General features: G+C 36.5%; 1 long non-coding RNA gene across 1 annotated transcript; it reads right to left on the bottom strand.

Annotated features, from left to right (window-relative positions):
- Window positions 1-250: 250 nt before the first annotated feature.
- Window positions 251-14,379, bottom strand: LOC134476757 (uncharacterized). Its single transcript, XR_010048558.1, has 3 exons — window positions 14,242-14,379; window positions 1,239-1,365; window positions 251-1,044 (listed from the first exon to the last, which is right to left on the bottom strand). It is a non-coding gene; the product is annotated as an uncharacterized LOC134476757 (long non-coding RNA).
- Window positions 14,380-17,228: the final 2,849 nt, after the last annotated feature.

The following is a 17,228-nucleotide window of genomic DNA, read 5'->3' as shown; positions in this document are numbered from 1 at the left end:
ATGCACCACAATATTTAGCTGACTCCAAATTTTCTTTACCTTGGCATCCAGTGATGGGCATCTGGGCTCTTCTCAATGCTTAGCTACTGGGAGTTGATTCTTGTATTAGATATTGTAAATGCCCTTTCATGTGCTTTAACAAACAACACACTAATGGTTCACTAACATTTGATGATTTTAATGTATTTGACAATATACTGAGAGAATCATTACACATAATGACACAGTATGACCCACTCAAGAGTCAGGAGGTAGAGGCAGGAGGATTGCTCTGAGTTTCAGGCCATCATGGGCTTCACAATAAGCTCAAAGTCAACCTGAACTACAGTATAAAATCATGGCTCAAAAGATTTTAAAAAAGATATCTTTGTCGATGTACATGTGAAACAATATGAAACATGTTGTTTTAATTTTCAGACCACTGAATAGTTTTTACCATGTTTGTATTTTATGTATCCATCAACAAGGTATGAGGAATTTTAAACATGAGCATCTCAACATTCTATAGGATATTTTCAAAGTACTTATAACAGTAGAATTCATTTTCATTTGGAATACTGATTCTATGTGAAAAGAATTCTAGATCATGAAAGTCTCAGTATTCACATGTATATCTAAATGATATTTTGAAGATGGGTTTTTATCAACTTTCACAATTTGTTCATTTCCTACATATCAAAATACAATATTTAAATTTATTTTCATACATTTCTATGATGTTGATCACGAAGGTAATCTTTAAACTGATACATTACATAGTGTTATTTAGTACATGTATTAGAATTACCTCTGATTCTTATATTTCAATATGTTTCTATGGATGCCCAGAAAATACAAAATAAAATCAAGTATATCTCTTGGTATTTTTTGAGGCTAAGTAAGGTATAACATGATCTCATTTCTTCAGGTTCCTTTGTTTTAATATTTATGCTCACACACTGACAATTAAGTAATGTTCTCTTTCTCTTCTGTGTTTCAGTCACCTTATATTACTTGAGCAATTTTTGTCCTCTTCCTTACTTTGCTGATTATTCCATATTTTTCCTGTAATATGGACATAGAAATAAAATACACTTACTATAACTGTACATTAAAACATCCCTGATTTGATTTATGCTCATAGTATAGTATAATCAGACTAGAGATATACAAGCAAATGTTATTATTATCAAATATATTAAACTGTATCAATGAGCAATAATTAATGCTGTTAGTATAAACAAACATATCATCCTTACCTGTTGCAGTAATATTCATATATGTTTCCCACATCACTCCTCTGTAGAGCTTCTTTTGGGATGGAGTCAGCAAATCCCACTCTTCTGGAGTGAACTTCACAGCTACATCCTCAAAGGTCACTGTCTCCTAAGTATTGACAAGGGTCCTGAAGTTCAGGCATACATAACCTGATATACCTCAGTTCCTGTAATAAGTAGTCTAACTGAAATTCATTCTTTCAAGTATTAACTGCATATCATGGTCATCAAAACTCAAGTACATTCAAATATAGTCACCCAGTAACACTGATGCTAGACTATGACACACTGCTAAAGCAATCACAGAACTGTAGCATGGTTTGTCCCACAGGGCCACCAATAGTGTAGTTTTTCATTTACTTTAAAGCAGAGCTCAAAGAGTTAGAATGCAAACCACCATTCACAAAATATTGGTTATTCATAACACGGAGTTTGTCTTTTTATTCAACAGCATCATGGTCTTGAATCTAGATTTATAGATAAATATTTAGTTGAATATGAAAAGAGATTTCTGAGTGATTAAAATTTAATGACAGAAAAGTTTTATTTGACCATTCTATAGACAAGGAAATAAGGGAAAATGTAGTTATAAATATTTAGCTCAGGGATACTAAATTATCTCCTTGTACTTATACACTGGAAATTCCACTAGGGTGCAAAGGAAGATAATGTGGGAAAAAAAACATATATGAAATGCTTGAACTGGAGTGAAAATAGTGGAATAGCAAAGTAACTGGTCACTAAATACAGAAGGAAGAGTTCAGTACAGTGGAGTAGTATATGCTTGTACTCTCAGAACTTGAAATCGTGATGTAAGAGGATTACTAGAAATTTCATGCTTGCCATGCATACAGTGTCCACCCTGGGCTATGTAACAAGGACAGTTCTGACTACAAAGTGAGGCCATTCATTAAACCCTGTACCAAATGAAAATTAAAATTAATTCACCGTCATTGACAAATGACAACTTTGCACCCAGGATATATATCAATGGTACAAGCACCTGTATGAGATTTGCAAGGGCCTGAATACAATTTCCAGTAGCAAAAAGAGAATTCAAGTGCACCTTTGATTAGTTCCAACAACTGTACATGTATGTTAGAGAAAAAAAGCCTGTAAACATTGAATATTTTTGTGCAAGGAAACATTTTGCCTAATAAACAGGAAAATATTTGACATTCAACATTCATATCAGTGGACAAATGGATCTCAGGAAAGGAAAACAACCTTCAATTCATTCACATGGAATATTATGTCACAATTCAGCTGGCATTGTGCTTCTAAGCAAGAAAGCCCAATATGTTTCATTTACATTCAGAAAGAAACAAGTATGTCCCTAGAACTTCGGCCTGCACACTATCCTTGCCTATGTGCATTGGTGAACAATTGAAATGAGGAAGAGAAACACGAATTACTGTAAAATTTATACTGAAAAATAGTTAGTGCAAAACTCTTCTGAAGAAAATCAAGCAGCCATGAAAATTATAAGTTGAAATCTATGAAAATTGGAATTAAACAAGAAAACATTTATTGGGAACACAATACAAAGATTTTACATAGAGTTAAGATCAATGAGCACAAATCTAAAAATAAATAAAATTTATGTGACCCAGCAAAAATAATGAAGAGAAAAGAAAATCTAAATCACATTTGTGAAAATAACCAAACAATATTGAAGTGTGGAAGAAAAAATAATTAGTTTTATTCTCAAGTTCCACAAACTCCTTTTCTATGGAGTTTATGAAAATCTACATACAAGTGAATTCTTTCTAATGTCTACAAAGTATTTTGTTCTATGATTCCTTGAAATGCACGTGATTCTTTTCAAGTGAAATTACAGACTCAGAAACTGTGACCAAGAGAATAAATGAGAATGTACTTTGGCCTTGATTCACCTATCAGCCCTTGTGAATGACTGTGAGAAATGATTGAATTGATAAGTATCACAAAATTTCACAATACATTTCTATGTGCAATTTCAATGGTAGTTTCTAAAAACTTAAAGGGAATAAGTTAAAAATATAATTTCCATAAAAGAGCACTTTGTAAACTTTGGAATATTTCCAAAGAATTTTCATCAATCATGCAATAATACTTTCTGACCTGAATGTTTTTCACACGGTTACCTTCATTTCTTGCCTAAGATCCTTTGGTGAAACTTTCTGAATACCCCTGTGACTCTTTCACTGCTCTCATTAAATCTATACACAAAAGCTTTGAGAATAAGATTTTCTTTAAATGATTAAAACAATAAATTGCAATACAGGTACTAACTGATTTGTATCTGTTTATGTGTCTTGAGATATGAAATGATTGGACAGTTTCCATATTAGATAGTGATAAACAAACTACAGTTACAAATATCATTGTAACAAATTCAGTGCTAACAGTTGTGAAATTTGAAGTTCACCAAAAGGAAAACAGGTCAGGAGAGGAGACTTTATCAGAACAGGTCAGATTAAAAGGGACTGAGAGAACAGGTGTCAGAGCTGACTAATAGCTAGACAACTAGGTAATCCGCAAATACTCTCATGATCCAGAGAGCAGTGTTTATTGTGTGCACACTGATACGATAGGTTAAATAGTAAGCTATGCAAAAAGAGATACCTCAATGCCATTGATTCAACAAAACATACTGACACTACATTAGCTTGATTGTATTCCACATGTACAATCAGCAGTTATTTAGAAACAAATATCATATGGCCCATATAAAGAGCAATCAACTACATAAACAGAAACAGAATTGGGAGAGAAAATTCAATCATTTACAAATATATATTTAAGAGTTCAAAATATCTTCATCAGTGACTGACAGCTCAAGAAGGCAGAGCAATCTTTAAGGTCACACATAAATTCATCAAAATAACAATTCAAAGCAATATAATAGATGGATTCTATTGATTGGTTTATCACAGAAAAACATAGCACACTGTCCTCACAGCAAGCCAAGAAGTATTCCCACATGTAACCCAGGTTCAACACAGCAATACAGAATGTAACATAGTCAGTGGAGTGGAAATCATGCAAAGCAGGCTCTTACACAATACTGGAATAAAATTATAAATGAAAAGCAGAAAAAATGAAGAATGCTCTTAGAATGAGAGATCAAATCACAAATTTTACATAACGTTGCAAAAAAAACCTTAAATAATTAAGGATTTCACAATCCATGTCAATGAATGCACATTTAGAATCATTTCAGTTCCTCAAACTTAGTGCGTCAAAACATATTAAAAACAGTGAATGCTGGTACTGGAAAAGAACATAGACTTTAATTGTAGAAAGTTAGAGAACACAGTGCTGAAGGAAGCTCAACAGAGCAGCTGTGAGCTGAGTGCATGGCATCACTCTGCATGGCAGTCTTTTGGAAATCTGAGACTAGGGCAGAGCACATTACAGGCCCATCCCTGAGCCTCAGGAAGCTAAGTTTCCAGAGAGAACTAGACAAAATTGCTGCAATATAAAAATATTAACCACCCCACAAGAAATAGGATTTTTCATTGCTCTATACTTGTGCAGATTGCAAAGAACAATAGAGAAGAAACTCTTAAAAATATTAGAGGCATTACTTAGTAATTAATGTAACTAAATACATAAATATCTGCTGGAAAATCAGACATTGACATCAGTGGACACAGACAAGACACAAGATGAAAAAATTAGCAGAGTAAGTTGGAATGCATACAAACATATTCACTTTCAAATAACAGTCTATATGGTGAAAAAATTAAATTTTCAACAAAAATTTAATAGAATTTATAAGATAATGTACCACAGACAATATCTCTGGATTGAAATAGAGATATGTGCCATGTAAATATGTATCAGGTATCAACAACTGATTTGGTTTGCAGCCGCCATTGAACAGCAGCCCAGCCATGCCCACTTGCTTTGAAGCCAACTGAGTGTGGAAGCCAACCTCCAAAAACTGGATTGAACTCACAACCTTGTGCTGGCCAGGAAGGCACTTATGCTGCTGAGCTAAATCACTGGCCAGAAGAAACTTGAATGTACTCACCAAGAAAAAAATGTTGGACTTCCAGGAGAACATGGTGGATAGAGAGCAGCAGCTTTGGAGGCTCTCTGAGAAACTGCACTTAAAATCCAGGAATGGTGCCGGGCGAGAAATCCTAATCAAGGGGAGGTATACTTTGCCAACACAGGAATGAACTAAACTAAGAGAAACCAACTGGAAACACATTCCCGGTGATATAACAGGAAAAGATAAGGTCTCAGCACAGAAGCTGGACCCCGTGCCACTGGAAGATGTGATTTGAGTTTCCTGCAGCTGCTGCTGTGTCCCAATTGGCATGGCAAGGAGAGAGGCACGAAAGCTCTCAGAGTGGGAAGCAGTGAATGGAGCTGAAAGCAGGACTGGCAGGGAGCCCTGCATCGACCTGCAGTGAGTGAGAGGAATGGCAATGCTTCCATAGAGTAGGAGGCTTCAGCAAATCACATACTGCGACTGGGCAGACTAGCCAGAACAGGTTGTTGCAGTGACTTCAGTCACATATTCCCCTCTCAAGCAGGATTGGTGGGGAGTGCCTGGCCTGCGTGACGCTGCTGACTAAGACCCAGTAGCCTAGCCCAAACAAGGTCCCAGTGTCGGGAGGTGCACCCTAGCAGTGAAGCCTTCAGTAGATTGACCTGGAGGATAGGGCCCAGCATAGCCTGTCCAGGTATCTATCTCCCTAGTACACTGCAGTGGGTGGAAACATCTACATGGTGCAATTCAAACAACCTTTTTTTTTTATGGGTACCAGGGATCAAACTCACGACCACCTGCTTACAAGGCAGACGCTTATGCTGCTGAGCTAGATCCCCAGCCCAACTGTAACTGACAAAGAAAGAACCTGGGCCTCCTATATTCACTTGTATACAATGAACAAAAAATATGCGAAGAGGGAGCAGCAAGAAAGGATCCTCGACCCCCAATCCTGAGAAACATGCAATATCAGACACGGCACCAATAGACATAAAACATTATCTCCGGAGCATTATAGATGAGTTCAGGAATGAAGTTATTAACAACCTGAAGCAAGTTATAAGTAAAATAGTTAGAGAAATGCTAAACACCAGACAAGAAAAAAACAGATGGTGGAATGGAAGAACAGAAAAAAAGGGGAGAATTGTTTGATGGAGAAAATAGAGAAAGCATAGAATATGTGAAGCAGGTTCAAAGAAATTACCAGGAAACAAAAAACTCTATCAAAAACTGGCATGATGGCTTGAAAGAAACCAAGGATAGATTATCTGAACTGGAGGGCAGATTTTTAATAAGGGAGCATGAAATGAAAAACTTCGTAAAAATAACAACAACAACAAAAAAAAAACCAAACAGCAACAATACAAAGGCTAGAAGATGATAAGAGGATCTATAACTTAAGAATTAAGAACATAAAAGAAGAAGTAGGGACACAAACAAATGGACTACAAAAGCTATTCACATAAATACTCCAAGAGAATTTCCTGAATTTGGCAAATGGTAAAGATACTCAGATGTATGAGGCATACAGGAACCCCAGCCACCTACAACCCAAACAGCGCTACACCCAGGCATATAATAATTAAAATTCCAGAATTCCAATATAAGAACAGAATATGAAAGCCATCAGACACAAGAAACAGATCACTCACAAGGGAACACACGTCAGAATTACAGCAGACTTCTGGGCATAAACCATCAAATCATGAAGAGCATGGAGGGAAATAATTCAAGCTTTCAAAGATAATATCCTCCAGCCAAGATTGATATATCCTGAACAACTGTTCCTAGAAATTGATGGAAAAACAAGGTGCTTCCAGGATAAAGAGGAACTAGGGGAATTTGCAACCACCCATTCAACTTTACAGAAAATACTGCAGGATATTCTAAAAAAGGAAAATGCCAAGATTCCAGAAATAGTGGCAGAGAGGCCACAATGAATGGAGCAGAAAGCAAAATGAAGAAGACAAACTGACAACAAATGACAGAAAAAGAGCTCAACAGAAATGAGGCAGAGAAGATCAGATGTTAGGAACAGTTATTTTGTAGAAAACCAGACATCATAATAGCTAGTACTGATTTAGTATCATCTTGTTTTGAAGTCCCATCAAATTTGTATTCTTCTTTCTCCATCGGTCTTAAAAGGTTGTATCTTATTGGATTTTAATATATATGATAAAATAAGTAAAAACTTTTATAGACAAGGAGATTATACAGAAGCCATTGTTCATTTTCTGTTAATTGGTTCTAAATACCCAGTAATAATGTCATTCTCTTGAATGATTTTATAGTGTCTTGATATGTTTGGTGCTACAGTATATGAAGTTATACTCAAAGATTTTATGGAAAGAGACATTATGGTAACTATTTTTATGTTAGGATATCTTGTGGTGAAACACTACTTTTCTTGAATGGTTATGTTTTGACCTGTGCTGTTCTGTTGTTATGGCCACTTTTATCTCAATCCCCCTTTTTAAAAATTATTTACTTTTTTTTCTTTTTATCTTTTTAATTAAGGGAAAAATAAATAAAAAATAGCAGGGTACATTATAGTAACCTACTTTGAATTCCAATTAACTTGATTTGAAATCCTGTATTGCCCTCACCATCTTCTTTTGACTGATTTTCCCGTATTCTGCATTGCTTGATATTACCAATTTTGAAAGTATAGGCAAAACTGTGAAGAAAATAAGCTTAATTATGATGCCCATTCCGGTTGATTATTATCTTCTATTAAAGTCCTGTAAGGTCCCCAATGCTTTGGTTTTATTCTTTACTGTTTTGTTCAATTTTATTGTAAGTGGCAATTCTTCTTAAAATAGCAAGAGGCAGTATGGTAACCATTGTTGATCACCTTGTATTTTGTTTTTACATCATCAGTTATGTCAATCCTTTTGATTTGACAGACTCTGTTCTGATATATCGCATTTGGTTTTACTCTCTTCAAAAAAAGTAATAAGTACTGTTGGAGTAATAATACCCAAAATGTGTCAAAGAAAAGAAAGTGCTCTAACGGTTATAACTACATATATATTTAAGTGTATAAGATAACCATATTACTGAGTTTTTTTGGATCACTGAACAAAACTGATTGCACTCTCACTGTTTGAAAGTCCACTTTATATGCTTCAATTTTGTAACTTGAACAACTATTTCTAAGAGGATAATATGTAATCTATTAACTAGTCATTTCTTACTGTGTATTTTTTAAATTTTCTATACTTGTACCCTTTTTATGCTTTTTTTAAATAAAAAAAGAAAAAAAAATAATTGATTGAAATTATGAGCATTATACCACATGCAATTCATACTGACATAATTTTAAAAATATTAACACGACATATAAAACATATAAAGAGCACAAAGTGCATCATTTAGCATGTCTTTTTCAACAATGTCCACTATCAATGAATTATAATAATTACATGAGCAATGGTGCTTCCTCCTCTGCACACAGAGAAAAAATTCTTGTACAAGATCAGGAATATACCTGAGCAGCACAGTAGTTACCTGGCAATGTGGCATTGTGAGTTTGATTCCTTGTTTAAAACAAGTTGCATGTACATGTGAATGCCCTACTTCAGAGATCAATTTGTGTGTTTAACAGGCAGCCCCTTTGCAAGTTGTCCTTTATCATATTATTTCACTTTCTGTTATTTACATTCCTATCACAATATCCAACTTTTATTATTATATGGTATAGAACCTAATATATTCAAAAGTGTATTCATGTATTGCATGACCCTAGATGTAAGACAGTAGTTTATACATGCCTGGAAGGCTCATAGTAATTATTTTCATCATAGCCATAGTAATATGTATTTTAAAATTTATTGATGTTAAACTTTAAAAAAATTCTCATGTGATTTTTAAACATCCTAGAAGGACTTAGAATTCTGAGTGTGTGTTCACTGATTCTGGAATTCAACATTATTACAATGATACTCAATATAGAGGATACTATTTGTCTGCTTGAGGCCTCATATTAAACTCTGATTTTATTTGTCATAGTTAGATGTCCCTGGCATTTCCTATGACTCGGTTAAAATATACAACAGTGTCACTACAATGGATTCAAGACTTATGAAAATTAAATCTAGCTGGAGAGCAGAAAGAAGGCTGCATGCAGTGTCCCACCCTCAATTCTGGCCCTGTGAGAAGATAAGGATTCAGCATGTAAATTTTCTATAATAGACCTTTCCATCTCAAGGAATGAATGCTAATCTCTTGTGGCTTACTAATTTTTCCAAAGTTAATAATCAACTTTGCATGCCTGATGCCTAGAATTCTACTGTCACATTCTGAGTGTTTGAAAACATTGAGGTTATTAGGAAAGACATGTATGGGTGTGGCTTCATGTTGTAAGGAAACATGACTCACGAGATTACATCTTCCTCTCAGGCTCTCTCTCTCCCCTGAAGAATCTCCACTGGTAGGCTGAAGATTTGATTCTGAGAGCAGGAGCAACGTGAAGCCAATATCATAAGGAAATGGCAAATACCTATGCTCATGCAAAAAAAAAGTAAGAGACTTGTTTGCCCCTTGTTATTCCAACCAGGTCATATTGGTTGTTGTCAAGCACATACAAAGTGAGTCATTTGCAATGTGCTATAAATCAGTAATTCACGGCAAAGTGTAGAGCATTAAAAATGGACTGGGACATTCATACTATCATGAGACACACCACAATAATCATTACAAAATATTAGTCTTTATTTTGCTAAAAATTCCCTTCAAAGATATTCTTCATATAGTAATAATTTTCTGATTCTCTTAAATCTTTGCAGGAGATAAAGAAACATTTTACCAGTAAAGCTCTATAACCACTAGAATCACTTCCTCAGAAAGAAAAGATTTGCAAAATTATCTGTACATTAGACACAATCATTCCAAGATTCTGTGGCCTGTCCTACTCAAGAGTACTATGTCACCCTCATGGATCTAAAGCAGTAATTCACATCATGAAAAATCAAATATGCTCAAATTTTATTTTAAGTGGAATAATTAATCACAAAATACACAATATACTTTGCCTATTTTTCCTGGGCATTTTCATCTCCCCCATTCTACTTGAGTGAAGGCCCCAGGAACTGAATCTAGTGATTTTCATGCTCTAGTCACCTTATTGAACTATTTCTGTTTGCTCACACAAATATGCATGTAGTCTGTACTCTAATAAAGTCCTAGATACCTTAGAAACTCCTCTGCCTTTAAAGAGATGAAACTCCTGAAAATACAAATCCTTCTGATGATAAATCACACCACTAAGTTGAAATTCCAAAACTTAAGCTGTGTTACAGGGATGAAATTAAAAGATATATTACAGAAACACTTGTAGTGTCTAATTATAAACTTAATGCTAACCTCTCAGCTCAGTTTCAGCTAATTTAAAATTTCCTTTATATCCTCTTGTCTGGGGGATATAGGTCAAGCAGTATGACCATATTGGCCTCATCAGTACAACAATAATCAAAAAATCCAGAGAAACATAGACATAAAATACCCAAAGTAGTGTACACATTTCCAAACAGGATTGCACTGCTCTCCTGATAGAGCTGCTCAAGAGAAACAGGTAAATACAGCTATCTAAACTGGAAACAACTGGGTAAGTGAGGCTCCTGTTCTACAGGAGACAATTTGAAGACTGGAAGGAATAATGCAAAAGAGATAATTGAGTTTCATAAGGAAAATGACTTGATCAAACTAAAACAAAGGGACAACAAAATGAATTGAATATGCACAAAAAACAAATCTGTTATTGCAAGCACTACCATTAAGCATTAGATATTTTTCAAGCTGCTGAATACAAATACTTTGATGTGTATTTCAGATATAACAGAAAGAGAAATTCATAATACAACACTACACATCACATGTACTTCACTGAATGCAGCACACTGTGAATCACTGTTTGTTCACACATGGTGTCCTTTTCAGAGACAAGGGACTCATCTCTGTATCCTCCAACATGAGCATATAAACTTCACATTGAGCCATGTATCACTAGTACAAACTATGTGTCAACTTAAAAATTCAATATAAGTTTATACTCAAACATTTTCTCTTCATTATCCAAGGGCCTCATGGACTTTAGAAAAGTTAATTTGAGATGGACATGAACTTTCAATATGCATCTCATATTGAAAAAGTTCAGTTATCCATGGTGGCCTTGATTTTTAAGCGCTGCTAACTTTCCCAGGAGGCTGGCATTCAATTGGTGCATCACCATGACTCAGTGTTGTTTATTTTACCCCAGCAGTGAATTCTTGGTGAAATTGGGTAACATGAAAATAAAACACCGATCCAGGTATGGCAGTGCATGCCTGAGTCCCTAGCATTACAATGGATGATGTATGAGACTCTGAGCATTAAGTGTGAACTAAAGAAGCAGACCAAATCCCTCCAGCAAAGCAGAGGCACAATCATCATCATCAAAGTAGAATACTTCTGTCATCCCCTCACTGGCAGTTGAGCTAGTTAGAAATATTACATCCATCAGAAATCCCTAGGCTCTTGAAGGGACCCCCACAGAGGACCAGATATCTGGTGACTTTGTAAGAGACAAACACCACATGCTGTGGACCAGATCTCAAGATAGATGACAAAGAAATACAACCACACCCTTAAGTATAATCCTTAGGGATTAGGTATGGATCACCTTGAGAAGATTGGAGTTGCAATTCTAACCAACTACAGAAAAAGTGACTGATCCATAAAGAATGCTAGCTTGCTATGTGATTCAATTCCCCATTTGTCTCTGATTTAGTCAATTTTACCTGAGGAAGTAAACTGATTGTTTGACCATAGCTCTTTCCCACCTCATGCCTGCTTGTCTTGTGGGTTATTGATCTGTTTTTAGACTTGCCTCATCTCACTGTTTTACATTATAAAAATTCCTAGAAAATGCAGAGTGTTTGGCATTCCACATGGGACCCCTTCTGTCTCTCTCACAGAAGCATTCTTTCACTCAATTAATAGTTCTTCTCTTAACCTTGGTTGTACCTAAAATTCATTCTTAAATTTAAAAGAACATGAATTTCTGCTGGACATATAGAGGGTTGACAGTTTCATTCCCGTTTATCAAACTCAGCAGTCAAAGTGCTGGCAAAGACTCAACAATTCTTGCAACCATGTGCAAAGTAGTAAGACCGCATCTCTAAATGCCAAAAAAAAAAAAAAATAATTATTATTAATTAAATATTTTTCAAAATTTGGAGGATGTTAATAAGGGCCAGATTTCTAAGGTCCGTCACTGGACAATAAGAAGCAACAAATATATCTTGAAATCTTTGGTGTCCAAAATAAACTCCTTCCCATGTTATTTTAGTTGTGATGACCAACATATTTCCAAACCTTCAATACTAGGGTTCTAAATACCTATCTTACCTCAGAGATGATTAGGAGAGCTGATCAGTAGACAGAGAAAAATATTTTATCAATGACTAAGTTTCCCTCCTTTCTATAGACCTGCGAGCTTTTTCCTACTCTCAGACCTACCAAGCAGACAATCCTCCAGTGCTGTCACAGTAGGTCAAGCTAACCTCAGAAGTCCTTTACTATGCTGCCTGCTGATTGGGCCTCCCTCCCTATTCCCCTGCTCTCTCTTTTCCTTTCCATCATGTTGGCACATGTTATTAAAACTTTTGTCCTTAATTCTTTAATGCTCATGAATATCCTGACCATGTGAAGATACCTCTACTTCAGTAAAACAGTCCATCTCATTGTTCAAATTTCCTTTTGAGACAAGGATGCATGATGTAATTCAGGATGCCATGTCCTGGAACTCACTTCATGCCCCAGGCTTGTCTTAAACTTGCAAGGATTCTCCTGTATCAGCCTTCTGAGTCCTAGGATTAAAGCCATGTGCCACCACACCCCACTCGGTGCTTCAAATTTCAGGTCAAATTAAAACCAACCCAAATGTAACAAATTTTTGAAGTTTTGAAACATACTTCCATTTCCAATCTCATATTTATCAGATCTCTACATCCCTGTAGACACCAGTTTGCTGTTTTTCTCAGTGTGGGATTAGCAGGCAGCACCTACAAGAAGTTGTTCTCAGCAAGAAATTTCCACTCAGGAACTAATGCATCACCATCCCCCAAATACCTCACAACATTCTAAACTTTAAGAAAACCCTTGCTTCAGTAGTTCAATTGTAAAAAAGTATTTATCTACTGCTTATAAATAAGGCACTCGCTAAGGACATGGCCTGAGATAAAGTTGCAAAAGTAGTGGCTGGGATAAGAATTAAAATCAGAATAGATCATGACCTAGGACTTTGAACTTCACAATAAATTGCAGATTCTAGTCTACCAGAGTGACTTGCAGGTGCTAATTACTAAACTCCTGAGGTAACAGAAATGTAAACACAAAGATCCAGTTTATCTCTAAAACCTGTTTCCTATAGACCCCACAAGTTGAAGAAAAGCGTTGGAGAACCACAGCTTAAAGTATTTCTTTTTCTGGGTGCAGTGACTCAGGACTGTAATCTCCTCACACTGGAGACAGATGCAGGAGGATGGCCTGGAGATCATGGGTTGGTCAGACTACAGTGATATACTCTGTATCCAAACAATAAATAATAAAACATAAAAGAAAAAAGAAAAGGAAACAAAGTTGGAGATCTATTTTAAATCCATAGAGCCAGGTGTACCCTCACGGCTATCTATCCATGTATGAAACATTCCTGAAGTCAAGGAGCTTTCTTATTTTTATTTTGGTTTCAGAACTCATAACACACAGTGTCATGGGATTATGAGTTCGTTTCATGCCATAACATCACTGCGAGTAGAAGTCTCACATAAGGAATTCAAATGATAGTGTTTTCTAATTTTGAGGCCAGAATTCAGGTTTGCCTCCAAAGCACTGCACTCCTAAACACAGCTGTGCCTGAGGCTGTGCAAAAGACACTCTGGGTGTACAGCAGTTCTGCCCAATACCACCCAGATCTGCCAAGATTCCATCCCACTCCCAACTCCAATACCATCAAATTACCATCTCTACGCTTGAGGATTTCCAAGGATCCTACCCAGTCTTCAGTAAGAAGTCACAGAAACTTGACATGAACTCAGCTCCAGGCACTCAGCACTGAACTCACAGTGAGAACTTCTACAAGAGCGATGGGAAGAGCCCTCCTCCCTTGGCCCACTTCATTGACCCTCCTCCCTTGGCCCACCTTTATCAATGATTGCCTCCTGGACCCACCTCTTTTCTGTGCTGTCACACTCACCTGCCAGTACTTTACTTTATCTTGGCTTTTAAGTGATGTCCTGCGTTTCCTTAAAGGTATAGTGCCTTCTCCTGAAGCTCTGTCCCAAATGTGACCAGATGAATGTCCTGTGGAAGAAACAATCCATTGAGGACAGAAAAATTTATTTGGTGAACTCAGACTGGGACAAATTGGAATAGGTCGGGGCTGCTCTGAGGAATGTGTCCATAAGTTTTATTGCCCAGATGTTCATAGGGTCTCTCTCAGTCTGCTCATTTGCATTAAACTAATTTTTAGACATCTACCAAGAGAACTCCATTACAGCAGTAATGAAGAAACTACACATAAACTGTAACAGATTTCTGAGAAAAAGTAAAGATAAAGGAAAATCAAACAGTCCAACTACTTCAGAAAAGGTTTGCACTGTATGCAGTGTCATAAATCATACCTAAGTTTTGAAGAGAATCCTAGCCAAGCATAAGGTTCACTATTAATGCTGAAAGAGAGTACCGCACTTGACTCACTACATTACTTCCTGGTATTGAGTGTAAGATAAAAAAAAAAAAAAGAAAAAAACACTTTAGACTGTGCTATGGATTAAGAATTGGTGGTCAGTTTAACACCAGCTGCATTACATCAGCATGGCATTTAGTGAAGATGCTCCACCTGAGGAAAGTTGCCGGGATAAATAGGTGAAGAAAAACGGAGGTGCTAAGGCATTAAGGCATAATTGCATTGAGGTATATTGCATTCCTCTATGAGTTGCTGTTTGAGCTGTTGTTTCTGCTGGAGAAGCTTTGGTCAGCACATCAAGCATTGCTTCCAGGCTCCAGAGGGGAAGACATGTGCCATTTGGTCTCCAGGATGAAATCATCATGCTGCCTCCTGGCATGTACCAGACTGTGCTTGTTGTTGGAGGAGTCCAGGGCCTCCGTGTTGCTGAGGATGGCTGTGGTGCCTTTCAGGACAGCCCTGGTCTTTGTTGTGAGTGTGACTTCTTGGATCCAGAATAGAACTCTTATCCCACTAGCACAGCTTGTTCATTCTGCTGGCATGGACTTTCTGGTTTTCACCGCTGACTCTTGGGTCTTTCCAGCATGGATCCGTAAAAGAGACCAATGTGAGTCCTTCTTATTGGCTCTGGACCTCCAGTTGCACTCCTGGGAGGCACTGTCCTGAGTTCTGGGTTTTTATGTGGACTCATGTAGGACATTGCTTTGGGATTTAGGCCCTTGACTAAATATTCTATGTTTTTGGTGTTGCAGATAGATTTCCTGCATTTTCCTGTGTTAATTCCTGGTGACCACTACAAAAATAATATTATAAACTCCATGTCCTGATTCTTATTCTTCCAGTGTACAACCCCTAATTACAACAGACTGTAAGTGAAAACATGTTTTGCAAGTATGTATATATTTTACTCTAGAATCATTATATTTTTGCATTAACCTGTTGCCTTATTGTTGATGACTTCATATGCAAGATTGCTTTTAGCCAATCTATATATTTAAGATCTAAAATATAGAAAGTATAAAAAAAACCTAATGAAGCTGAAGTAGGCATTTGCAGGCAGGAAATGGTACCTGAGTTGGGATCATAGATCATGGCACAAGTTCTAGGGAAAAGGTTTTGTCTCTTTAATCAATGCTGCCAGAAACAAAGGCCCTCAATTATGTGGCCACTACCTTCTCACAGGTAGCTGTCTGACTGTCATTTCTCTTCCTTCTTCCAAACTAAGTGTTTTTGTTTTCCATTTCAATCTTGCTGTCTTTAAGCCCTTATTTTTATGACTGTTACCTTCCTTATTTACTATGGTGTAGTAGTAGGATGTGCACACCCACCTGTGCCTAGGTAAGATAGAAAACCATTTCTCTTCTTTTCCATGCATTCCACTTATTGAACAGCCAAAAAATCTTGTCTTTTCTTTTTTACTTTTTAGTAAAAAAAAATCTCTCCTAAGTTTCTGTTTTTGTCCACAGCTACATTCCTTGTGATTTTGTGTCCCTGAGCTCAGTTTGTACCTAATTAACAGGTTGAATAATTTTCTCCTTAATGATTACTGGTTGGCTATTCGTGATAGCCTGTCTCTCCACCTAATAACGGTGCCTCTTGAATAATATACTTTTTGAAAGTGTGCTGATGGAGTTTTTATTTACTAATCATATATATAACTAGAATTATTGTAAGGGCTTTGTCAGACATAAACTGGATAAAATTCTGTTTCTAAGCATCAAGCTTCTGATGTATTTGAGGCCCTAATTCACTCCATATAAAAAAACTGAGAAACTGACACTAGCAGGTTCCATATGAAATTCCTGCATACGTCTGTGACAACCTTCACAGTGCACAGGTACTTTATTGGTCTTAATATTCAATAAATTCTTACTCACGTGTTTTGGACCCCTGAGTGTTTTTGTACTTACAAGAAGGGATGGGAACTGAACACTTACCATTCTACATTTGTGTTACTGAACTTTCTATCACTATGGTAAAATGTCTGAAAAATCCAGATATTAGAAATGGAAATTTACTCTAGGTGCATTTTATCTCATACTTTCTGAAGATCAGAGCATGTTTCAAATATGAGACAGAGCACAGGAGCTCACCTCATGTTGGCAAACTTTAGAGTAAGAAATGTTGTAGCTACATCAAAAGAGGCACTGTCCATGGGCAATATGTGTGTGTCTGTGTGTCAATGATCTTGTCTCTCTGTCTGTGTCTGTGTCTGTGTCTGTGTCTGTGTCTGTGTCTGTGTCTGTGTCTGTGTCTGTGA

This window comes from Cavia porcellus, unplaced genomic scaffold, assembly GCF_034190915.1.
Source record: "Cavia porcellus strain 051 isolate PalLab524CR breed Dunkin Hartley unplaced genomic scaffold, mCavPor4.1 scaffold_7, whole genome shotgun sequence".
Classification (NCBI taxonomy): domain Eukaryota; kingdom Metazoa; phylum Chordata; class Mammalia; order Rodentia; family Caviidae; genus Cavia; species Cavia porcellus.
The sequence above is the reverse complement of the archived record's forward strand: the minus strand, read 5'-3'. Positions and strand labels throughout refer to the sequence as shown.